This window comes from Tachyglossus aculeatus, chromosome 2, assembly GCF_015852505.1.
Source record: "Tachyglossus aculeatus isolate mTacAcu1 chromosome 2, mTacAcu1.pri, whole genome shotgun sequence".
Lineage (NCBI taxonomy): Eukaryota > Metazoa > Chordata > Mammalia > Monotremata > Tachyglossidae > Tachyglossus > Tachyglossus aculeatus.
The window spans coordinates 57,138,711-57,164,620 of record NC_052067.1 but is presented as its reverse complement, the minus strand read 5'-3'; the positions used below and the strand labels follow the sequence as shown (position 1 = coordinate 57,164,620).

Below are 25,910 nucleotides of genomic sequence, written 5' to 3'. Positions count from 1 at the left end.
TATTTATTGAGCCTTTACAATGTGCAGAGCACTGTACTAAGTGCTTGAGAGAGAGCAATACAACAGAGAGAACAATACAACAACATGGTAGACATACATTCAATCATATTTATTGAGCATTTACTGTGTGCAGAGCACTCTACCAAGTGCTTGGAAAGTACAGTTTGGCAATAGAGACAATCCCTACCCAACAACAGGCTTGCAGTTTAGAAGGGGGAGACAGACAACAAAACAAGTAGACAGGCATCAATACCATCAAAATAGATAAATAGAATTATAGATATATGCACATCATTAATAAAAAGAGTAATATGTACAAATATACACAAGCGCTGTGGGGCAGGGAAGGGGGTAGAGCAGAGGTAGATTGTAGGGTTGATGGGGAGGGGAGGAGGAGCAGATGAAAAAGAGTGCTCAGTCTGGGAAGGCCTCCTGGAGTAGGTGAGTTCTCAGTAGGGCTTTGAAGGGAGGAAGAGAGCTAGTTTGGCAGATTTGAGGAGGGAGGGCATTTCAGGCCAGAGGTCGGATGCGGACCATGGGTCGACGGCAAGACAGGTGAGAACGAGGCACAGTGAGGAGGCTAGCAACAGAGGAGCAGAGTGTGCGGGCTGGGTTATTGAAGGAGAGAAGGGAGGTGAGGTAGGAGGGGGCAGGTTGATGGAGAGCTTTGAAGCTAATAGTGAAGAGTTTTTGCTTGATTCGAAGGTTGTTAGGCACCCACTGGAGATTTTTGTGGACGGGGATGACATGCCCAGAGCGTTTCTGTAGAAAGATCCTCCGGGCAGCAGAGTGAGGTATAAACTGAAGTGGGGAGAGACAGGAGAATGGGAGATCAGAAAGGAGGCTGAAGCAATAATCCAGTCATGATATGATAGATTGTACCAACCAGGTAGCGGTTTGGATGGAGAGGAAAGGGCGGGTCTTGACGATGTTGTGTAGGTGAGACCGGCAGGTTTTGGTGATGGATTGGATGTGTGGGGTGAATGAGAGAGCAGAGTCAAGGATGACACCAAATTTGCAGGCTTGTGAGACAGGAAGGATGGTAGTGCCATCTACAGTGACGGGAAAGTCAGGGAGAGGACAGGGTTTGGCAGGGAAGATAAGGAGCTCAGTCTTGAGCATGTTGAGTTGTAGGTGGCAGTTGGATATCCAGGAGGAGATGTCCTGAAGGCAGGAGATATGAGCCTGGAGAGAGAACAGGGGAGGACATTTAGATTTGGGTGTCATCAGCATAGAGATGATAGTAGAAGCCGTGGGAGTGAATGAGTTCACCAAGGGAGTGAGTCTAGATGGAGAACAGAAGGGGACCAAGAACTGACCCTTGAGGAACCCCTACAGTAAGGGGATGGGAGGGGGGGGGAGGAGCCTGCAAAAGAGACTGAGAAAGAACAGCCGGAGAGATGAGGAGAACCAAGACAGGATGGAGTCTGTGAAGCCAAGGTTGGAGAGCGTGTTGAGGAGAAGGGGATGCTCCACAGTGTCGAAGGCAGCTGAGAGGTCGAGGAGGATTAGGATACAGTAGGAGCCATTGGATTTGGCAAGCAGAAGGTCATTGGTGACCTTTGAGAGGGCAGTTTTGGTGGATTTGAGGAGACGGAAGCCAGATTGGAGGGGGTCCAGGAGAGAGTTGAAATTGAGGAATGAGACAGTTGAGACGTGTTTCCTGCCCAGTTGCATTGTCTTCAAAGTAAAGGACAATAATAATGATAATAATAATGGTATTTAAGTGCTTACTATGTGCCAGGCATTGTTCTAAATACTGGGGTAGATAGATGTTATTCAGGTTGGACACAGTCCATGTCCCACATGAGGCTCAAAGTCTTCATCCCTATTTTGCAAATGAAGTAATTGAGGCAAAGAGAAGTTAAATGAATTGCACCCATGATCTCACAGCAGACAAATGGTGGATCTGGGATTCAAACCCAGAACCTTCCAACTCTGAGGCCTGTGCTCTGTCCATTAAGCCATGCTGGTTCTTGACAGCAAGGTAATGGCAGCCAGACACTTTGGGATAAGCTTTCACTTTTTTAATCCTCCAGGGATTCGGAATTTCGGCCAGCGGGGACTTTGTGCTTATCCCAGGGTGTCTCCCAATATAAATTGAAACCATTGGTAATTTTTAATAATATTGTAGTCTTTTCCATTTCTTCTCATGTCCGAATATCCTTACAACTATTCCTTTTTCCCCAGCTTTGTCGAGTCCATTGTAGTCAAAAATGGGTAAGAAAATAAACAGAAACCTGACAAAAATCCCATTGCAAAGTCATCATGAAAAAGAATATTGGAGATGTTATCCTAGAGCTAGCCTTTTATTAACCTGAATCCCCTGAGGAGAGTTTGAATTCAGAGGCTGGATGAAAATTAGGAAGTGATGAACACAGGGCAGTAGATATGGGTTGCTGAAACGCAGAGGCGTTCAAGTCCGACATATCATAAAATGTGCAAAGTTGAGTGAAATCGCTTGAGTGAATGACTCCAAGCCACAGTTATCTTACCAGACCCTAGACTTAGATTCTTGGTCTTCTTAGTGAAAAGAAAGATGTGTGTTTTCCCCTATCGCTATTGAGTTTCCAGAAAAGTTGATTCATGTAGGTTCATAGTAGTTTAATTTTTAAAAAGCGCATCTTTATTTCTTTACGTTCCCCTCATTTCATTTTATTTTTCAAAATGAGCAGATAGGGTTTATTTCATTTTATTTCTTAGATCATCATGGTTGGAACTTCATAAACACATGCTGTTCTAATTATTGCAAGGTATTTAATGAGACTACCTTGACTAGTGTATCATCCTCCTTTTGATTTGATACATTCCTCTGAACTTCACATCAGCCTTTTCTGATTCCAATCAAATTGGTGTAGGTGGAGATAAAAAAAAAATTATACTCAGTGTTTAGATGTGCAGCCATTTTGTATGAAGTGTTTCTTTTCAATTTTTGAAGAGCTGTTCATGCAAGTTTGTGTAACTTGTGTGATTACCAACTCCATTGTACTGTTCTCCCCCAAGCGCTTAGTATTCTGCTGTGCACATAGTGCTCAATAGGTAGATTGAGGATGAAGGTTTTATTTCATGACTCTTCCTTTGCGAAGCCCAGAACATCAGGCTCTGTTGAGACAGGAGGCAACTCCAGATTTCCCCCTCTCTTTGGGGTCTGAATGCATGTTTTAAATACAGGATTGAACAGTGCAAAGTCCTCATAGTTCAAATATTAGGTCTGTTACTGTAGTTCTAGACTGTTTGAGCTCACTGTGGGCAGGGAAGGTGTCTGTTACATTGTTATAGGGCAGGAAATGTGTCTGTTTATTGTTACAGTGTACTCTCCCAAGCACTTAGTGCAGTGCTCTGCACACAGTAAGCACTCAATAAATACAGTTGAATGAAGGCTTAGTACAGTGCTCTGTGCACATTCTGCACTCAATACAATTGACTTATTTAGATGTGCACAGTGTTGATTCACTTAGCAAAATCCCCAAATTATTCAGCTCTTTTGGTCTCTATAGAATGCAATCTTGAAAGTAAATGTTGTCCCCTATTCACTTATTTGTTGTACCTAGCTATTGGGATGGTTGGTGTACAGAACTGTACAGATAGCTAGATAGGAGATCATGCATGGATAACTGAATAGTACTGATCAGGATCAAATCCAGGTAAATATACGTATAAAATGTCTATAGAATCTTTCAAGCTCAGAAGCAACCCTTGGATGTTTACTCCATCTGTTACTCTAGATTATAAGCACCCCCTCTAGACTATAAACTTGTCATGGGCAGGGAACATGTCTACCAACCCTGTTGCATTGTACATTCCCAAGTGCTTAGTACAGTGCTCTGCACACAGAAGCAGCATGGCCTAGTGGAAAGAGCATGGGCCAGGGAATCAGAGGACCTGAGTTCTAATTCTGGCTCTACCACTTGCTTACTGTGTGACCTTGGACAAGTCATTTCACTTTTCTGAGCCTCAGTTACCTCCTTATAAAATGGGATTGTCTGTGAGCCTCATGCAGATCATGGTCTGTGTCCAACCTGAATAACTTGTATCTGCCCCAGTGCTTAGTAAATCAATCAATCAATCGTATTTATTGAGCACTTACTGTATGCAGAGCACTGTACTAAGTGCTTGGGAAGTACAAGTTGGCAACGTAGAGAGACAGTCCCTACCCAACAGCGGGCTCACAGTCTAGTAAAGTGCCTGGCACATAGTAAGCACTTAATAGATGTCATAAAGAGCTAACAGTTTAGTGATATAGTATTTGATTATTTATGAGTGATTATGTGTCTAGTTTATAGGATGTCTTGTCTTATGCTGTCTAGTCGTGCCCGACCCATAGCGACGTCATGGAAACATCTCTCTCAGAATGCCCCATTCCCATCTGCAGTAGTTCTGGTGGCGTATCCATAGAGTTTTCTTGGTAAAAAAAAAAACAGTAGTGGTTTATCACTGCTTCCTTCTGTGCAGTAAACTTAAGTCTCTGCTCTTGACTCTCTCCCGTGCCGCTGCTGCCCACCATAGGTAAATTTTGATTTGTAGCAGATTGCCCTCCACTTGCTAGCCATTGCCCAAGCTAGGAATTGACTGCCTCTTTCTGCTTGACTCTCTCTCCAGTAGTCGAGACTGGTGGATTCCTGGAAACTCTCCAGGTATGATCCTGAGATGAGAAATTTATAGGATAGCATGGCATAATGTATAGTCTCATGGTTTTTGTGCGTTACTGTTCCTGTCATGATTTGATGATAATTTCTCCCCCTCCATGTTGTCTTTCCTTTCTTCCCCCCATTATTCCTTTTGACTTGTTTTTCTTTTAATAAGAATATCTTAGTTCTAAGGATACTAGTAATTACTATGATATTCTTAGTAATACATGAAAAGCAGCATAGCCCAGTGGAAAGAATTAGGACCTGGGTTCTAATCCCAACTCCTCTTCTTGACTGCTCTTCAACCTTGGGTTAGTCACGTCACTTCTCTGTGCCTCAATTCCCTCATCTGCAAAATGGGGATTTACTACTGTTCTCCCTTTTACTTAGAGTGAGCCCCATGTGGGATCGGATTACCTTGTATCTACCCCAACGCTTGGTTCAGTGCTTGGCTCATAGTAAACTTTGTTTGTTTTTTCTTAATGATATTTAAGCGCTTACTTGCTAGACACCGTAGAAAGCATTGTGGCAGATAAAGCTAATTAGATTGGACATTGTCTCACATTTTACAAATGAGGTAACAGAGGCCCAGAGAAGTGAAGTGACTTGCCCACGGTCACACAGCTGATAAGTGGTGGAGCTGGGATTAGAAACCAGGTCCTCCTGACTCCCAGGCCACATGGCTACTCTACAGATATTATCGTTATCATCATTATTATTAACATTGTTATTATTACAATATAAATGGAAGTTCTCTTAAGTGTAAGAACTTCATAGTATCTGTACCATAGGTGTGTGATGATTGGTCAAAAGAACATATTAAACTTTGCAGTGAGGCGACAAGTGGACCCTTCCAAGTCTGACTTGATTCAAACGAACTGCTATCATCATTGGATGGATATGGCTGTTTCTTTCCTTGCAATTGATGTCTGGTGCTGTCTTCCAATGAGTTTTGGATCCTCTGTATTTCTATTTCAAATGCAATATCCCTAAAGCCTGAAACAAGATGTTTATCTTTTTGATAGACAAGCAATTAACTTCGTGTTTGGGTCGGGGGGGTGGGGGTTGCAAAATTTAAAGGCAGTAAAGCACATCTGTTAGAGCTTCAGTAATAAAAATGCATTTTTGACAGACACACATTATAGCCTTGCATTTGTGATGCTGTAGCTGAAACTGCGTCAGCACTTTTATTATAAACCGTGGGGATTATCAAGCTGCAATAAAACTCCTTTGGACTGAAAGTTGTTATTCATGTTCATAGTGCTTTGAAAACCTTTTCTTTTTTTTTTTTATATATAGGACATCAGATATGCTTCCATGGCTGAGCTTTGGTTGAAACATAACTGGACTTCCCACAGAATTGATTAGCTGAATTTTAGATTTTTTGTACAATAATCTATTTTATTTCATTAAGACGTGCTCCCCAAATCATGGCTGGAAAAAAAGAACCAACATGTCAGCTTCTGCCCTGAGCAACTGTTTAGAAAATAGCTGATTCCTGCTTAAATTAAGCAATTCCTTGCTTCTGACAAGTTAGTTGCATAACTCATAATAGTAGGCACATTTTATAGAACTCTATATATAACACAGTGAAGTTTTAGTGATTACGTATATGGTATTTGCATAGTCCAAGAGATGCTGTGTGTATCTGTGAATCAGGATAGTAAAAAAAAAAAAATCTAATTCCAAGTCCTTTATATACTCCTGGGCACCCCATGTTATTTCTACTACTGTCTGAACTGCAGTGGTGGTAAATTAGAAGTATTTTCATATTTTGTTTGGCACCTATCAAAATGGAAATCGGTCAACCAAGGGCTCCCAGGTTTTTTTTGCTTGTAGTTGAGAAGCAGCGTGGACTAGTGGATAGAGCACGGGCCTTGGGGTCCAAAGAACCTGGGTTCTAATCCTGGCTCCACTGCTTGTTGGCTGGGTGACCTTAGGCAAATCACTTCACGTTGCTGTGCCTTAGTTCCCTCATCCCTTAATCCTCATAAAATGAAGGTTAAGACTGAGATTCCCTTGTGGGACATGAACTGTGTCCAATCTGATTATAGTGTAACTACTTCAGTGCTTAGCAGTGCCTGGCACATAGTAAACACTTAACAAATACCATATATTATCATTATTATTATTTTTCTGAAGTACTTAGAGAAAAAACAACAACACAGGCCTGAGGGTTTTGAGTTGCAATGCCTGCTGTGTGGCCCTGGTCGAGGCACTTAAATTATCTGGACCTGAGTGTCCTCATCTGGTCAGTGGCAATGAAATAGATGCTGAGCATGATCAATGTCATCGTCCTCATCATTGACCCAGTGACTTTGAACATTTTGTCCACTTGAGTTTCAGGGACCATACTCAGCCTAACCAAATAGCTTCCTATATTTCCCTTCCCACCCTAATTATCCCTCCCCTAATCCCCTGCCCCCTGAAAGTAAAAAGAGTGGACATGCACCCAGTTTCTCATATTCAAAACCTTAAGGAACGTGTCAGAAGTTAGGGAACTAGGGAAAAGTCTCTTTTGCCTTACGGCTTTTCTCTTTAGACATTTAGCTTATTGAGGGCTGGGAATGTGTCTGTTATATTGCCATGGTGTACTCTCCCAAGCACTTAATATAGTGCTCTGCACACAGTAAGCGCTCAGTAAGTAGGATTCCTTCAATCGTATTTATTGAGCACTTACTGTGTGCAGAGCTCTGTACTAAGCTCTTGGAAAGTGCAATTCAGCAACAGAGACAATCCCTGCCCTCAACGGGCTCGCAGTCTAGAAGGAAATTAAACATGGTATTTGTTAAGTGCTTACTATGGGCCGAGCACTGTTCTGGGCGCTGGGGTAGATACAGGATAATCAGGTTGTCCCACGTGGGGCTCACAGTCTTAATCCCCATTTTATAGATGAGGTAACTGAGGCTCAGAAAAGTTAAGTGGCTTGCCCAAGGTCTCCAGGCATAATAATGACTCGTTCAACCCCTACTTTTCTATGGCTGGGAGGAAGCAGTTAAAAATCGGGGAACCTGCTGGGCATCAGTGGTAAAGATTTCTGGCCAAACAGATGGTAGGACATTTTTTTGAGGTAGGATGGGCTAAGGAAGAATCCACAAAATAGCTGGCACATGCAGTAAGTTAAGACCACACCTCCTGTTTGTTCATGGCACTTTAAACAACCCATCAGTGGTGGTTATTGAATGATTACTGTGTGCAATGTACTGTACTAGGCAGTTGGTAGAGTGCATTCTGTTAGATAATTATTCTCCCCTCCTTCAAAGTGCTGTTGGAGGTATTTCACCTCCAAGAGGCCTTTTCCTGAATAAGCCCCCTTTTCCTCTTCTCCCACTATCTTCTGTCACCCCGAATTGCTCCCTTTATTTAACCCGCCTTCCAGCTCCACAGCACTTATGTATATAGCTGTCATTTTATTTATATTAATGTCTGTGTCCCCCTCTAGACTATAAGCTTGTTGTGGGCAGGGAATGCCTGAAATATTGTTGTATTGTACTCTCTCAGGCACATAGTACAGGTCTCTGTACTCAGTAAACGCCCAATAACTACAACTGACTGACTGACTACAATGTAACAGAATTTGTAGGCACATTCCCTGCCCATTAGGAGCTTACAGTCTAGAGGGGGAGATAGACATTAATATAAGTACATTATGAATATGAATAAATCAGAGTTAGGAGGAAATTACTAATACAACACAGCACTGGCATCCTGCTGCCGTCACTTCAGCTTTAAATAGTTTATGGACATAAATTTTTTTTTAATGGTATTGGTTAAGCACTTACTATCAGCCAGGCACCGTACTAAGTGCTGGGGTAGATACAAGTTATTCAGGTTGGACCTAGTCCCTGTCCTACATAGGGCCCACAGTCTTAATTCCCATTTTGCAGATGAGGTAACTGAGGCAGAGAGAAGTAAAATGACTTGCCCCGAGGTCACATAGCAGACAAGTGACAGAGCTGGGATTAGAACCATGGTCCTTATGACCCATGCTCTACCTACTAGGCCATGCTGCTTCTCTTTCACCAACTCTGTATTGTAATAGTAATAATTATGGTATTTGTTAAGCACTTACTGTGTGCCAAGCAGTGTTCTAAGTGCTTTCACAAGTATTTAGTCCAGTGTGCCGGACATAGTGAATGCTCAGATTCTGTTGATTGATTGATGTGCACCCTGTACTTGGTTGCCCCCTCCCTTGCCGTACTCTCTTCTCTAGTAGGAGCCTGTGGGAATAGATGGGACAGGCCCATTCAGTCTCTTTGGTGGGAGATTGCTCTACCTTCATCTTCATCCTCGTCCTCTTCACCCATTTGGAGAGTGTATTATGTGATTCTTTTCTACAGACAAGTTCCCAGCCGATTTTGGTAAGATGCTCTTCAGAAATGACCTGGTTACAGGGTCAGGATTTGAGGGGAAAAAATGAGATCTGCAGGGGACTTTTGAGGTCCTATTAAGATGGTGGAGAGAAGTGGGCGGAAAGAGAGAGAGATAGTTTTAATGGAAAACATCAATCAATAGGATTTATTGAGTGCTTACTATGTGCACAAGAGAGCACTGTACTAAGCACTTGGGAGAGGGCAGTGCAGCAGAATTAGCAGGCACATTCCTTGCCCATAAGAAACTTAAGGTCCAGAGGGGCAGAGCTTACAACCCAGAAAAAAATATGTGGTAGAGGTGGGCATTCTATAAAACTTCAGGTTCGTATTTCCTGGAGAGGAAATGAAAGGGTGCTAGAGGCTAGGGTGTCAGCTTTTCCATATTCTATGCAGAAAAGATTGAAAGATTGTGGATGGAAATTTTTTAATTAAAAAGTGAGAATTTCTAATATAATTAATCCTAAATTAGTTCCATTTTCAAATGACTGAACATATTGTGCAGTAAGTTAAAATGACAGTATAGCACTCACATAGTAGTTCTACACGGAATGGTATGATGTTAGTGGTTTATGGTGGTGTATTTATGTGTAGTTGTCCTTTGTACTTGAAGAAGACATCCCTGGTAATTAAAGTCACTGAGTGCAGCTGGAACTGAATAGGCCATTGGGAAACCTCCAATGCCAGCTGCATTATGCGCCCAAAAGACCTTCTCTTGATATGTTGTCATGTTTGATGTTTTCACTTTTGTGTCTTTTGTCTCTGTAGCCTTACAAAGCTTTGGCTCAAAAAGAGACACTGCTTTCTTGATTGTGGTAAACATGCCAGTCTATCCTTGACAGCTGGTTCCCAGATTTCAGCTAGCATGCAGTGGTGAAAAAAAGCAAAACATAGAAATAAGCCTAAATCTACAGTCATTCCATTATTTTACCCTGAGAGTTGCCCCTCTGAAAGTCAAATTATATAAACTAGAGGATTTGGGTTCTAGTCTCAACTCTACCAGTGGCCTGCTTGTGTGACCTTCGGTAATTCAGGTGACTTCTCAGTGCCTCAATGTCCTCTTCTATAAAATGGGAATTAAATAATTGTTCTCCCCTCCCTCTTAAATTATGATCACTGGGTGGGACAGGGATTGTGTTCCATCTGACTATCTTGTATCTACCCACCGTGTTTCATATGTAGAATCAATCAATAGCATTTACTGAGTACTTACTGTGGGCAGAGCAATGTACTAAGCGCTTGGGAGAGTGTAATACAACAGAGTTGGTAGACCTGTTCCCTGCCCACAGGTTCGAGGAGGCATTTAAATTCCCAGCATTATTAGTAATAGGTAAAATAATCTCTACTGTTGTTACCTGAAATACATGTAAGTATTTTGCAAGAACAGCGAATTTTTGTCTTTAATCATCCCATTAAGACGTAATGATCTTCTTCCAGCTGAGATCTAATTACTGTTATATCAAATAGCTTGTTAATTGGTTCAAATAAAACAAAGGGCCACCATGGACATATCTTGACTCTGTTCCCATTGTTTCGAATTGGATAGACCCTGAGTGATTGTTAATTACTTTTGTAAAAGATGGCCTAAAATCTTTGCATAGCTCATTTACTTTTCTTCGTATACACAACAGCATTTTAATTTTAAAGCAACATAAACTCATTTCCCCTTATTTTCATACTTGTCTTTTTGTGCCTGCATGAAAAGGTGGAATCAATCACGTTTTGCAAGTCTGAAGAACGGAATAATCAATTAGTCAAACTTTGATATAAAATGTTCAGACCCGCATCAATCTTCAATGGCACGCAATCATTTTCCCTATATTTATTTTGATGGATCGCTAACTTTCCCTTCTGACAAAGAGTTCAGGTCCCCTAAGATGTGGCATAGTCATTTGCTTAAAAATGTTATGAGCACCTTTCAGAATTCAGTGAATCAAACTAGAAGTGCACTCAATATATGTGCATGCCATATTCAGACTTTACATTTTATATGAAAGTTAAAACATACACCGATGCAAATATTAGCATAATCACTGTGCAAAGAACCTTTCTGGGATGACAAACACGCACTGATTTTATATAAAGGGATGGCTGTTTGATTGGCGTGACTTGCTCTCTTTGTGGAATAAGCATAGGTCTGGCATAAACTCAGCATTACAAAGGTTATGGGGTTTGTTGGCATGGTATTCCATGTCTGGGGAGTGGGATATTTTACTCTCCCAAGCGCTTAGTACACTGCTTTGCACACAGTAAGCGCTCTATAGCTGTGACTCTGTGACTGACCGGCTGATAACTAGTGGGAAATAGACTCTTCTCCCTGCAGCTGCTTCTGCAGCTACCTCCTCCATCATCTTCACTGCCACCATCATCATCATCGTTATTTACTGAATACTTGCATTATGAAGCACACACTGGAATGGGCTCTTGAGGGACTCGAGGATGCAGGGCTGGGTTTGGCGAAAAGATAGATATAGTGAGTAGATTGGCATTAGAGGAGCAAAGTGAGTCTTCTGTGTTTTAGTAGGAAATGGGGGAGGTAAGATAGGAGGGAACTGGGTGACTGGGTGCTTTAAAGCCAAAGATGAGTTTTTATTTGTTACAGAGGTAGATGGGCATAGGAGGCAGGGAGGTCAGCAAGGTGGCTGATGCAGTAATCAAGACAGGATATAGGGTAAGTGCTCCACCACTTGTCAGCTGTGTGACCTTGGGCAAGCCACTTAACTTCTCCGTGCCTCAGTTACCTCATCGGTAAAATAGGGATGAAGACTGTGAGGCCCACGTGGGACCATCTGATTATCTACCCCAGCATTTAGAACAATGCTTGGCACATAGTAAGCATTTAACAAATGCCAACATTATTATTATTATTATTATTAACATCTTAGTGTGGGCAGAGTTTAGCAATGTTTTGATGATTGAACCAACAGGATTTGGGGATTGATTTAATTAGTGGGTTTAATGAGAGAGTTAAATTGAGGGTAATGCTAGGTTCGTGAGATTGGGAGGATGGTGGTGCTGTCTACAGTAACAGGAAAGTCAAGGGGAGAGCAGGGTTTGGCTAGGAAATCATGGAGTTCTGTTTTGGACATGTTAAGTTTGAGATGTCAGTAGGACATCCATGTAGAGATGTCCTGAAGGCAGGTGGAAATATGAACTGCAGAGGAGGAGAGAGATCAGGGCTGGAAATGTGATTTTGGAATCATCTGCATGAAGATGGTAGTTGAAGCTATGTGGATGAATGAGGTCTCCAAGGAAGTGGGTGTAGATGGGAGAACAGAACCGCTTAGTACAAAGTTCTGCATACTGTCAGTGCTCAGTAAATACCATTGACAGTTTGGAGGAGGTTAGCTTGACACTTGATCTTTTCCGTCTTAGTACTGATGTCATTACGTTTCTTAGTTTGATCTTTGATATTGAAGCAGCATGGCCTAGTTAATAATAATAATAATAATGACATTTACTAAGCGCTTACTATGTGCAAAGCACTGTTCCAAGCGCTGGGGAGGTTACAAGGTGATCAGGTTGTCCCACAGGGGGCTCACAGTCTTCATCTCCATTTTACAGATGAGGTAACTGAGGCACAGAGAAGTTAAGTGACTTGCCCAAGGTCACACAGTAGGCACGTGGTGGAGGCGGGATTAGAACCCATGACCTCTGACTCCCAAGCCTGTGCTCTAATTGATAGAGCACGATAATAATAATAATAATAGTCATTATTATTCTTATCATCGCCTGGTGGGGTGTTGTGGGGTGTGAGTGGGGGTAGACATAGGGCACAGACCTGGAAGTAAGAAGGACCTGAGTTCTAATCCCAGCTCCAGCACTTGTTTGCTGTGTTATCTTGGGCAAGTCACTTTACTTCTCTGGGCCTGTTATCTGTCAAATGGGCATTAAGACTGTGACCCCAAGGTGGGACAGGGACTGTGTCCAATCTGATTTGCTTGTGTTATCCATATGTGCCCCCTGCCCCACCCATGACTTAGTACGGTGCCTGGCACACAGTAAGCGCTTAGCAAATATCACAATTATTATTATTAATATTATATATTCAGAGTTTTTCTAGCCGTCTCTTGGGGTTAGTAAGGTATCTGGGCACCTTGGTAAATGAGTCTTCCAAAAAAATCCTGTGTGAGGTAGATTTATTCCATCGATCTAATAATTGTGATTTTCAAGCAGTATTTTCTTCTGATTTGGGACATCTTCCTCTTCTACAGTGAAACCTGGTGGTCATGTCACCTTCTGAGTTGAATCTCTGAGATACTGTGCACAGGAGGACTGCTTTCTAGGTTTAAACATAAATATGGAAAGTAAGATTCCTAAAAATTATTGATTAGTGTGGAGTCCTCAGCATTCCCATCAATTGATCAATAAAGTTTCCCTTAACCCATATATTTAAAGCTGAAAACTGCCATTATTTTTAAGAAAACAGCTAGGCTGGGAAAACCAGTGGCTGCCTTCAAGGCATTAGTAATCACTAACCAAGGTTAAGATGTCCTGTGCGCATTAACTTGGGTTGTGTCTTTTGGTCAAAATTGCTGCACCAATTGCCGACTCTAATGAGATTTGCAAAGGCTGAGATATGACAAACCCATGATTCCAGGCTCATTATGATAATCCAGAGTGTGTTAAGAAAATGGTCTCCCTGAGAATTTAAATGCAGAATTGCAATGTATTTTGCTTGGCATCACCACATCCTCTTTAGACTTATCTAAAGATTAAAGACTTATTTTCTCCTGGTGCATATTTTCTGGTCCTAAGTAGATTCTGTCCACAAATAGATGAAGTTACCTGAAAGCAGAAGAGTCATGCCTTCTTTTTCATTTTAATATTTGAGCTCGATTCTTCTATTATTGAGTAGAGAATACATTCCTATTATGCCATGGCCCAGAGCAAAGAATTATAAATCTGTTAAAATCATGACTGAGTCCTAGCCTATCAAATCTGTCTCCTGTGTGAACCTCATGGATTTCAAAAGAAGAGTTAGGTTTGTTATATAAAGTTTAAGGTGTTTGTGTGGAATGTGGAATTTCCATATAACTGGCATAGCGACGGAGTAGAGGAAGTTGATTAGTGTGAGGTGGAGGGGAGAATGATTTAGGGCTGGGAAATAAGCAGGTCTAGAGTGTCGATGTGTGAGATGTTGGGAGTGTGTAGGTTGGGGAGAAGGGATTGGAACATGAGGAAGTAGTCTTTCTGGGATAGATGAGTTGGATTAAGAAACTGAAGGTCATCTCGGGGCTGACAGTGGAGGAGTTCAGAAGGAGTATGGAAGTGACACCAGGAACTGAAAGTAGAAGTTTGGCATTGCTAGGTTTTTTTTTTTTTCCCAAAGGTTTTTAAATGCTGGGGTAGATAAAAGATAATCAGGTCTGACACAGTCCCTGTCCAACATGGGGCTCACAGTCCTAGTAGAGGGGAAAACAGGTATTGAATCCCCATTTTGCAGTTAAAGAAACTGAGGCTCAGAGAGGTTAACTGACTTACCCAAGGTCACACAGCACCAACTGGCAGAGCCAGAACTAGAAGCCCGGTTCTCTGATTCCTAGAGCCATGCTCTCTCCACAGGCCATGCTGCTTCTCCAGCATGTGACATCAGAAATGAAGCCCTAGTTTGGAAATAATGTGGCCTACTTTGGGTCTGGGTTGGTGAGTGGCCAGCGGGGTGGAGTTGAGTGCAGAATGTGACTCTGGTATTTTAGCCAAATCAGTGGATTAAGCTGTTCAAAGTCTGAATCAGACTCTCTTGTTGAAAACTGAGCCGGTTTGCATATAACTCTAGCTCTGTCGGAAACAAAAACCGCTAAAATGAAGCGCTGCTAACCTAGGCAGTAATATAATCCATTATGAAAATTTACAATCATTTTACTGCTACCAGTTAAATGTTCTGGATGGAGTTCAAGAAAGCTCCATTTGAGGGTTTTAGGCATTTTAGGCTACTAATAGCATCACAAAACAATCAAGCTCCGTTGCTATGGTTACCATTATGTCATAAAGTCTTAATTTATGGGTTCATCACTTTATAGCTGGCTAGTGTCCTCAGTCTTTTCTTTACAATATGCGATTAGTGGTTGTGAATTATTGGATGAATGGTCATTTCCGAGGTGGAAATGGTAACCAACAGTGATGAAGTGCATTTCCCCTCCTTTCTCTCCTTTCTGCATCGCTTAGGCAATTGGTTCTGTACCCTTTAAATGCTTGATATTCCACTCCACCAGTGGCCCCATAGCATTTACCAATCAATCAATAGTATTTATTGTGTGCTGAGTACTGTACCTGTTATCTTACCTCACTGATTTCCTAGTACAAAGAGAGAGGGATGGAGGGAGTGTTCACTTGGCTTGTTTAATGTCAACCAGTAGCTGTAACACGATCTTGTCTATCTCACCACAGACCCCTTTTCCATGTCCTATATCTAGTCTCTTCCCCTTTGAATTCTACAGAGGAGCATTCCCCCCACTTTCAAAATCTTAGGTAAAACCTTTCTCCAAGAAGCCTTCTTGGACTAAAGCCCTCTTTTCCCCTATTCTTCCCTTCTGCATTGCACTTGAATTTGGATTTATACCCTTTATTCACTCCACCCTCAGCTCCACAGGACATATGTGCATCTCCGTAATATATTTATATTACTGTCTCTCTCCCCCTCTAGACTTTAAGCTCCTGATAGGCAGGGAATCAATCAATCAATCGTATTTATTGAGCACTTACTGTATACAGAGCACTGTACTAAGCGCTTGGGAAGTACAAGTTGGCAACATATAGAGACAGTCCCTACCGAACAGTGGGCTCACAGTCTAAAAGGGGGACTACCCCACCGTTCTAAATGGTGGAAAGGCACACTGCAAATATTTCAGCTTCTCCCTGGCCTTCTCCAGGTACTGGACACCTCTCCCTGTCTCAGAACTCTCTCTTTTTTTTTTTTTTCCCACTGGTATTTGTCACATGCTTACTATGTGCCAGGCACTGTATTAAGCCATGAGGTAGATACAAACTAACCACATGGGGCTCCGTCCACATCCCACATGGGGCTCCAAATCTTAATCCCCACTTTGCAGAGGCAGTAACTGAGGTACAGAGAAATTAAGTGATTTGTCCCGGGTCACGCAGCAGGCAAGTGGCAGAGCTGGGATTAGAATCCAGGTTTTTGTGACTGCCAGGCATGTCCTATATCCACTAGGCCACGCTACTTCTCACTCTGGTATTATCAAGACTGCTGCTTCTTTTTCAGTCCCCAGATTTAGTCTTTCACCCAATCCCTATGTTTTTCTTTCACAGCATTTCCACAGTCTGTCCCTTTGTCCATCCATACAGCCTCCATATTGTCCAGGTACTTCTGCCATACAGTTATGGTAACTGTATCCATTCATTCATTCAGTCGTATTTATTGAGCGCTCACTGTGTGCAGAGCACTGTACTAAGCACTTGGGAAGTACAAGTTGGCAACATATAGAGATGGTCCCTACCCAACAGCGGGCCCACAGTCTAGAAGGCCTCCTCTCCCTATCTCCTGTCTCTCTTCTCTCTGATCAATTCTTCATTCTGCTGCCTAGATAATTATTCTAGAACATTGTTTTGCACACATTTCTCCCTTCCTCAAAAGCCTTCAGTGTTTACACATTCTCCACCACATTAGGCTTGAAGGTAGGCTCTAAAGCATACAATCAACTCTCTATTATCAAGTCTTTTCTCCCAGCACCTCTAGTCCACACACTTCAGCTCTTAAGCCAACTTTCTTACTGGGTTAAAAAAAAATGGTATTTGTTAAACACTTACTGCGTGCCAAGCTCTTTTGTTAGCACTGGGTTAGGTAAAAGCTGATCAGGTTGGGCACAGTCCATGTCCCACATGGGGCTTGCAGTCTAATTCCTCAATTTAGAGGAGGTAACTGAGGCACAGTGTGACTTGCCCAAGGTCACACCGCAGACAACTGGCAGAGCCAGGACTATAACCCAGATCCTTCTGACTGCCATGCTGCTTCTCTCAGTCCTCACTCTTCATTCCTCCTCAGGTAGTTTTCTGATTGGCGTGTTTTGGACTGTACTACCTTTAACCCCTTATTCGTGTTCTCCCTCTTCTGTGGAACTCACTGCCCATTTCCACCCCCAGACTGCAACACTCTCTCTTCAAAGTCCTCTGAAAATCCAGCTCCCCTGTGGTTAGGCCTACCGTCCCAGGTCCTGTCCATTTGGTGGTTGACCTTTACAGCATATTTATGTACCTTTCCATACATATGTGTGTGTGCATGTGTATGGAAGGTATATAAATATTTATAAATGTATATATTTTCAACACAGATTACTTTATCCTGACTTATGCAGCCTTATTTTTACTATCAATGTTTTTTTGTCTTTCAGTTCCCCCAGTTAGACTCTAAGTTCCTGGAGGGTATGATCAGAGTCTCTCACTTAATTGTATATTCTCAAGGGCTTATTCCAGTTTCCCTCACACTGAGGACACTGCACAGGTGGTATAATCAATCAATCAATCCATCGAATTTATTGAGCGCTTACTGTGTGCAGAGCAGTGTACTAAGCGCTTGGCAAGTACAAGTTGGCAACACATAGAGACGGTCTCTACCCAACAGTGGGCTCACAGTCTAGAAGGGGGAGACGGAGAACAAAACAAAACATATTAACAAAATAAAATAAATAGAATAGATATGTACAAGTAAAATAAATAGAGTAATAAATATGTACAAACATATATACATATATAGTAGCATTTATTGAGCACCCACTTCATGCCATTTCATGTGTTTGAGGCACATGAAAAGTACAAAAACGAAGTAATGTGTTCCCTGTCTACCAGGAACTTATACTCTCACTCCTAACTGATTTTCGTAGGTGTGCATTTCCAAAGCACAAGTGAGTGCATAAGTGCACATATGAGTAATTCCCAAGACTTTAGATGACATTCTCAACCAGTTAAGTTCAATGGGTTTCTTTCCCCAAGTATCAGTCAATTGTATTCATCAGTCAGTGGTATTTATTGAGCACTTATTGTGGACAGAACACTGTACTAAGTGCTTGGGAGGGGAAGTATAAGAGTTGGTAGACATATTCCCTGCCCACAGTGACCATTTAGACTAGAGGGGAAGACATCATATTGAAATCGTATTCTGACACCGGCCATATATTACATCCTCAAGCATGAGAGAAGCAGCATGGAAACTAATGCAGTGAGGAGAGCCTGGGAGTCAGAAAGACCTGGGTTCAAATTCTGTCTCCACCACTTCCCTGCTATGTGACCTTGGGTGGGTCACTTACCTTCTCTGTGCCTCAGTTTAATGACGATGAAGACTGTCAGCCCCATGTGGGACAGGGACGGTGTGTCTGACCTGATTAGTTTGTATCTACCTGAGCTCTTGGCACATTGTCTGGCCCATAGCTAGCACTTAACAAATGCCATTAAAAGAAAAAAAAGCATGGCTATACAGGAAAGTTCAAAATCAACTGGTCTTTGTGCTGAGAGATCTTGTACTACATCGGTAATAGGGGAAAATGATGACCAGGTGTTTCCGATTCGAAAATGGCCAGGCAGATAACTGGAAACTAATGCCAGGGTCTTGTTAAACTTTTCAAGGCAGCCAGACATCCGTAGCATGTGCCAGAGATCAGATGTTTTGTTAAACATTATCAAGTGCTTCTAAGGTCCACGAAGAGGCCTTGATGTTGTTCCCTGGTAGTCCCCAGGATCTGATAGGCAGCAAAAGTCAGACCATCTGGGGCAGCAATTTGTTCTGGGGTCACGTTGTGATTCAGTGAGTGAATGATTAATTATTGTTCTTCAGTTATTGGCCCAGAAGGATACTACCTAGGACCTTGCCAGCATTTATTCATTCATTCAATCATATTTATTGATGATGATGGTATTTGTTAAGCACTTACTGTGTGCAGAGCACTGAACTAAGCGCTTGGGAAGTACAAGTTGGCAACATATAGAGACGGTCCCTACCCAACAACGGGCTCACAGTCTAGAAAATGATGGCATTTGTTAAGCGCTTACTATGTGCAAAGCACTGTTCTAAGCGCTGGGGAGGTTACAAGGTGATCAGGTTGTCCCACGGGGGGGACTCACAGTCTTAATCCCCATTTTACAGATGAGGTAACTGAGGCCCAGAGAAGTTAAGTGACTTGCCCAAAGTCACACAGCTGATAATTGGTGGAGCTGGGGTTTGAACCCACGACCTCTGACTCCAAAGCCTGGGCTCTTTCCATTGAGCCACTCTGCTTCTCAGCAGTAGTGTCTAATAAAGTCCCACCATGAGTTCCCCTGTAAACTCTCTCTTCCCTTTATTTTTAAGATGATGATGATCAAAATATCAGTGGTATTTATTGAGCATGTACTGGGAGAGTACACTTGGATGAGTACAGTATAACCTAGGCTGTTAGACACAAATCCTGCCCACAACGCTTTGCCACTTGTTTGCTGTGTGACCTTGGGCAGGTGACTTCACTTCTCCATGTGGATTAGGACTGTGAGCCTGACAAAGGACAGAGATTTTGTCCAACCTAACCAACTGGCAACTACCCTAGCACATCAGAACAATGCCTGACACATAGTAAGCACTTAACAAGTACCCCATAAATAAAGGAGCTAGCAGCTTAGAGAATGGCTGCATCTATGAAATCTTGTGGCACTTCCTTAGTGCTCCGTATATCGAAGAGCTTGTGTAAGTGGCTAAATTGTATGCATTCTCCCTACTTGCATATCTCTGCTGGTTTCCTGTTACATCTGGGAGTTTTGACATCCTTCATGGCTCAGACTACAGTGATAACTTGATGAGGTCTTACAGCCAAAACCCTATCTTCACACATCGACAGGCAAACTCTTCTTACAGTATCATCTTGAGTTTTGGGAGGTGTGTTCAGCTGATCACTGAAGCGTCGTTGCCATCTCTGAAAGATTCCTGTTTCGAAACGGGGATTTAGTCATCTCTGCAATGCTGCTGTGGTGATATGCGTGAACCCTATGCAATGTTTAGGATTTCGCTGATGTCCTTGCTTTCCGGCACTTAGCCCTGTTGGTTTTTCAAACTGGGCACCTTGCCACTTGTCATCCGCACTACTCATCTTGGTCTGTAGTCCACGATCTAGGCTTCGGTAAACATGCCTTCTGTCAGGTTTGTGAACTAGGAAAGATGTTGATGCATTGCTTATTTTGCTTCAGAGTTCTCTGACAGTCCGTGTCCCAAATGGGTCTCCCAGTCTAAGTAGGAGGGAGAACAGATATCTCTATGTTACAATTGAGACGCAGAGAAGTTACATGACTTGCCCAAGGTCTTACAGCAAGCAATAGGCAGAGCCAGGATTAGAATCCAGATCCTTCTGACTCCCAAGCCCGTGATCTCTCCACTATGCCATACTGCTTCTCTTTCTCCTGAAACCACTGCTGACAAGGCCACAAAAGGTGACTCATAGAATGCATCCAAAAAGATTCCCTGTAGACTGTAAGCTCACTGCCAACAGGGATCATGTCTACCAACTCTAATATATTATACTTTCCCAAGTGCTTAGTGCAGTGCTCTACACATAGTGTTCAATAAATACCATTTATTGACACCCAATTCTTTGTCACACTGGTAGATCAAATGGGATGTCTTGCCATAATCTTCTAAGAATTTAAAGTTGAGCCACCTGATTTGAATGCCGGTTTGCAGGGCATCAATTTTAGTGTTTGCGAAAATTGGGAACATGGAAAGTAAAGATCTTTTTGGCACCCGGTTGCTTACATAGCGGTAGTAATTTCAGTATCTTTCAGGTCTCTCTGTTGAATGGTGATGTAATCAATATGTAATCATCATAGGTAGTAGTGTGGCCTGTTGGAAAGAGCACAGGCCTGGGAGTAAGAGGACCTGGGTTCTGATCCCAGCTCTGCCACTTTGCTCCTGAGTGATCTTGGTCACGTCACGTGATGTCACTTCTCTGTGCCTTAGTTACCTCATCTGTAAAGTGAGAATTAAGACTCTGAGGCCCATGTGGGAAATGGTTTGTTTCCAACCTGATGGTATTGTACCAAGTCCTTAGTACAGTGTCTGGCAAATAAGTGCTTAACAAATACCTTAAACAAAAAATAGTGGCATTGCTTAGGTGTATCATGGCTTAGTGGAAAGTGGCTTGGGTGTCAGAGGACATGCGTTCTAATTCCAGCTCTGCCATTTGTCTGCTGTGTGACCTTGGGCAAGTCACTTAACTTCTCTGTGCCTCATCTGTAAAATGAGGATTAAGATTGTGAGCCCCACATGGGACAACCTGATTACCTTGCATCTACCCCGGTGCTTAGAACAGTGCGTGACACATAGTAAGTGCTTACCAAATACTGTAATTATTATAATTATTATTATGTCTTCCACTTACCCAGTGAGGGAATATTGTACCTGCTCTTGCAAGCTGATGTTTGGCACAATCGCTGAGTAAGAGTTGGCCATTGTCTTATAACTTAGCAACCCCATGTTGTCCCATCATTTTTCTGCATGTTTCATTGAATTCTTTCACGAGAATCAGCTCACCATGTGTCGGAACTGTTTGATGAACACCTTTAGATTCTTAGAGAACTCATGTTTCTCTTTATTGGTGTCATTTTTTTTCGTAATGAGGAGGTTCTGTACTGGTGACTATGGTAAGGTTCATTCTGCTTTCCCTAAGTAGGCAACTCTGATTTGAGTTTCGAGGGCTTAATATTCTCTGTACTGTTTCAGCTATCGTGGTAGACATTTCCAAGTAACTGGATATTCATCCCTCAAGTCCGTACCAACACCTGCTGTATTTCCAATGGCCTGCACTCTTATTCATGACCTCTGAATCTTCCATCACTATACATTAATTAATGTCTGTCTCCCGTAGCTCCTTGTGGGCAGGGAATGTCTGTTCATTGTTAAATCATTCTCTCCTAACCACTTAGTATAGTGCTCTGCACACAAGAAGAACTCAAATACAATTGACTCACTGACTCTGCATCTTGCATTGTTTTGTATTCAGTGTCTTACCCTGTCTTGCATTGTTTGGCACACAAAAAGCACTGACTAAACAGCCTGGGTGGATTGACTGACTCAGTTTTAGTGCTGCATAAGAGGAAGAAGATAGGTTGAAATCATGCTGAAATAAATCCTAGGACACACGGCCAACTTTCAGTTATCCTTGAGCAAGAGCCGTGAAGGAAGCGTAAAATGTGACTAATGCTAATGAACATTTCAACATCATTCCCCTCCCAAACCTTTTCACAAGGCTTGCAAAATTGGACTTATTTGAGTTTTAAGTCTTTTCCTCCACCCATTACTTGTGGAGATGAACAAGGACAGAAAGGAGAGGTACTGTAGTTTTGATTTATACACTGGTTAATGGCTTCTGGAATACTGGAGTTGACTTGCCGAAGATAATTATCCCACTTGGAAAAATAAATAATTATATCCTGCGTATGTTACATTATAATTATCAAGAGTGTGCCAGTACCCTTGGATCTTTTAAACAACTTTTAACAAATTGACAATATTGACATCTAGACTAAGGGTGATAATCAATCAATATTTACTGAGCACTTACTATGTGCAGAACACTGTACTAAGTGCTGGGTGATATCTATTAACCAGTCAGTGGTATTTATTACACACAAACCTTGTGAGAGCACTATACTAAGCGCTTGGCACATGCAACAGAGTTGGTAGCCATGTTCCCTGCCCATAATGAGCATCACTAACATAAACGCGATGAACAATTTAGAGCCAAATTTCATTATAAGGGTCACTCTTATTCATACCATCCAGTGCCTCAGGGTAAATCCCGACACTGGTAGCTTTTTATGGGAAAACCCTGAATCAGATTTGATAAGGCTCGAAGACCCAGATTCAGACCTCTCAATGAATGTAGTTGCTTGTGGAAGTTCATTGAGATTCCAAAATCATCTTGATATTTATGGGAAGGGGAGGTGGATAAGGTTGTGTCAGAGTGAGTCACTCTCTAACCTGAAATGAGTAAAATAAGACTGTATAATTGGTTTGAAGAGGAATGTCAAGGCATTGGCAGGTGGATAGAGTCACAGCGTGGCTCAGCGGAAAGAGCCCGGGCTTTGGAGTTGGAGGTCATGAGTTCAAATCCCGGCTCCGCCACTTGTCAGCTGTGTGACTTTGGGCAAGTCACTTCACTTCTCTGTGCCTCAGTTACCTCATTTGTAAAATGGGGACTAAGACTGTGAGCCCCCGTGGGACAACCTGATCACCTTGTAACCTCCCCAGTGCTTTGAACAGTGCTTTGCACATAGTAAGTGCTTAATAAATGCCATTATTATTATTATTATTATGACTGAATCCACACAAGGCATTTCTCATGTTTCTATGCCATATATCTATCAGTGTTGGGCATATGTATGGTAAGGGCTTGACAAATAATAATTATTGTTATTAATAATAATAATATAGACTGTAATATGGATTGGATTTGCAGAACTTTAGCTTTTTTCTGACTCTTAAATCGTGGTAAATGTTGAATCTTTAGTGGTCAGTCATGCACAAGATGGAAATTTGCCCATCCAAGAGCTCTCAAACACAGTTAAAACCCTGTGAAATAATGTCTGTGGATATATGAACAGAGACCCAGCAAGTGGGTTAAGGGGCAGACTCTGACTCTTCCCCCAGACATCTAACAGGTGTCAATCAGATGTGGATTGCTGGACACTCAAATTCCCCCCTTACCAATGACAAGAATGTTCATTTATTGGTTGGTCAAGTGAGGAGGCAAACATGAATTAAGTGTACAGTCAGGATGACTTGGTCTGTGGTTGTTTAACTCTGGAGTGCTTTTCCTATAGATAAGGATCAAAGAAAAATTCCTTCCTAAACACATTGGAGGAACAAAAGGCACCCAAATTATTTTGTGTTAGTAAAGCAAGATATTTCGCAAGCCATTCGACCTCCATTTGTGGTGATATCTGTCATAAAGGCCGAGCGGATACCGAACATGAAGATATTTACAAGCGTGATTCTACTGGGAAGCAATGTGACCTACTAGGAAGAGGTCAGGATTGGATCTGAGGAGACTCGGGTTCAAATATCAGGTCTGCCATTGCTTTATAGTGCCTGTTGACCTCACTAGACCTTGATTCTCTCATCTGTAAAATGAGAATAAGATGGATTTTGAGTCCTGGGTGTGGGGTATTTGGATAGGATCTATGTCAGGTTCATTACCCTGTGTCTATCATAGCATGGACTATTTAACCATAATTAATAGTGCTTTAATTCCAACTTGGACTTCCACTCCTGCCAGTGATGTTCCTGCTGGGACAATGGGGATGATAATCAAGTGAGTTTCCCCCCTCCCAGCCCCACAGCACTTATATATATATATATATATATATAAGTATATATATATATATATATATATATACCTGTAATTTATTCATATTGGTGTCTGTCTTCCTCTCTAGACTGTAAACTCACTGTGGGCAGAGAATGTCTGTTTATTGTTGTCCTGTACTCTCCCAAGACTTTGGTAGAGTGCTCTGCACACAGTCAGCACTCAGTAAGTACAATTGACTGACTGAGTGATCAAGGTAAGCACAATAATAATAATAATGGTATTTGTTAAGCACTTACTATGTGCCAAGCACTGTTCTAAGTGCGGGGGTAGATACAAAGTAATAAGGTTTTCCCATGTGGGGCTCACAGTCTAAATCCCTATTTTACAGATTAGGTAAGTGAGGCACAGAGAAGTTAAGTGGCTGTTCAAGGTCACACAGCAGACAAGTGGTGGAGCTGGGATTAGAATCCATGACCTTCTGAGTCCCAAGCCCATGCTCTTTTCGCTAAACCACACACGCTTAGCTGGGGATCGGGGAAGGAGGGGCAATGCTAAATTCCCATCACATTTTTACAGACAAAATCCATTTAATAATATCTGTGGCATTTTCCAAGCGCTTTGTATGTACCAAGCCCAATGCTAAGGGTTAGGATAGATTCAATACAGTCAGGTCAGACATAGTCGCTGTCCTACATGGGGATAACATTCTTTGAGGCAGGGAGGACAGGTATTCTCTAGTTTACAGGTGAGGGAACTGAGGCAACATAGAAGTCACATTGAGAAGCAGCAAAGCTTGGCAGGTGGAGCCCAAGCCTGGGAATCAGAGGCCCTGGGTTCTAATCCTGGCTCCACCACTTGTCTGTTATTGTGAACTTGGGCAAGTCATTATCTTCCCAGGGCCCCAGTGACCTCACCTGTAAAATAGGGATTAAGACTGTGAGCCCCACATGAGACATGGACTCTGTCCAACCTAATTAGCTTGAATCCACCCTAGTGCTTATAATCAGTCATATTTAATCAATCGTATTTATTGAGCACTTTATGTGGAATACTGTACTAAGCACTTGGGAGGATACAGTATAAGAGTTAGTAGACACCTTCCCTGCCCGCAAAGAGTTTACAGTCTGGAGTGGGAGTTTATATAGTTTTGTTCACCTGCTTCCATTGTCTTGTTCAAAATTTTCGTATATAGAAAACATATATCAAAATTATCCTGCATCAGCCATTGAGTGCTAAAATGTTCCTTCAAAAAAGATTTTGGAAAGAATATTTATTGTGACATAAAACTGGCAACAACACTTAATGCATTTTAGTGTAATGGCAGTGTAATCTCATTTTGGGCAGGGAATATGTCTGCTAATTCTGCTGTATTGTACTCTCTCAAGAACTAAGTACAGCGCTCTACACACAGCAAGTGCCGAATAAATCACTCATCATATTCCTACTGGATTACTGCATCAGCATCCTTCCTGATCGCCCAACCTCCTGTCTCTCCCCACTTCAGACTATACTTCACTTTCCTGCCTGGATTATCTTTCTATAGAAATGCTCTGGTCATGTCATCCCCCTCCTCAAAAATCTCCAGTGGTTGCTTGTCAACCTCCCAGTCAAGCAGAAACTCCTTACTA

At 42.1% G+C, this 25,910-nt stretch overlaps 1 protein-coding gene and 1 long non-coding RNA gene across 3 annotated transcripts in view; one reads left to right on the top strand and one right to left on the bottom strand.

Annotated features, from left to right (window-relative positions):
* Positions 1-25,910, top strand: part of PRKN (parkin RBR E3 ubiquitin protein ligase) — an 857,446-nt gene that overhangs the window by 139,232 nt on the left and 692,304 nt on the right. The window lies entirely within an intron of this gene.
* On the bottom strand, positions 13,123-14,521 carry LOC119948851. 2 transcript variants are annotated; one of them, XR_005457052.1, is made up of 2 exons: positions 14,483-14,521; positions 13,123-13,280 (listed from the first exon to the last, which is right to left on the bottom strand). It is a non-coding gene; the product is annotated as an uncharacterized LOC119948851 (long non-coding RNA). The 2 variants fall into 2 exon arrangements; XR_005457050.1 differs by lacking the exon at positions 14,483-14,521 and adding an exon at positions 13,787-13,937.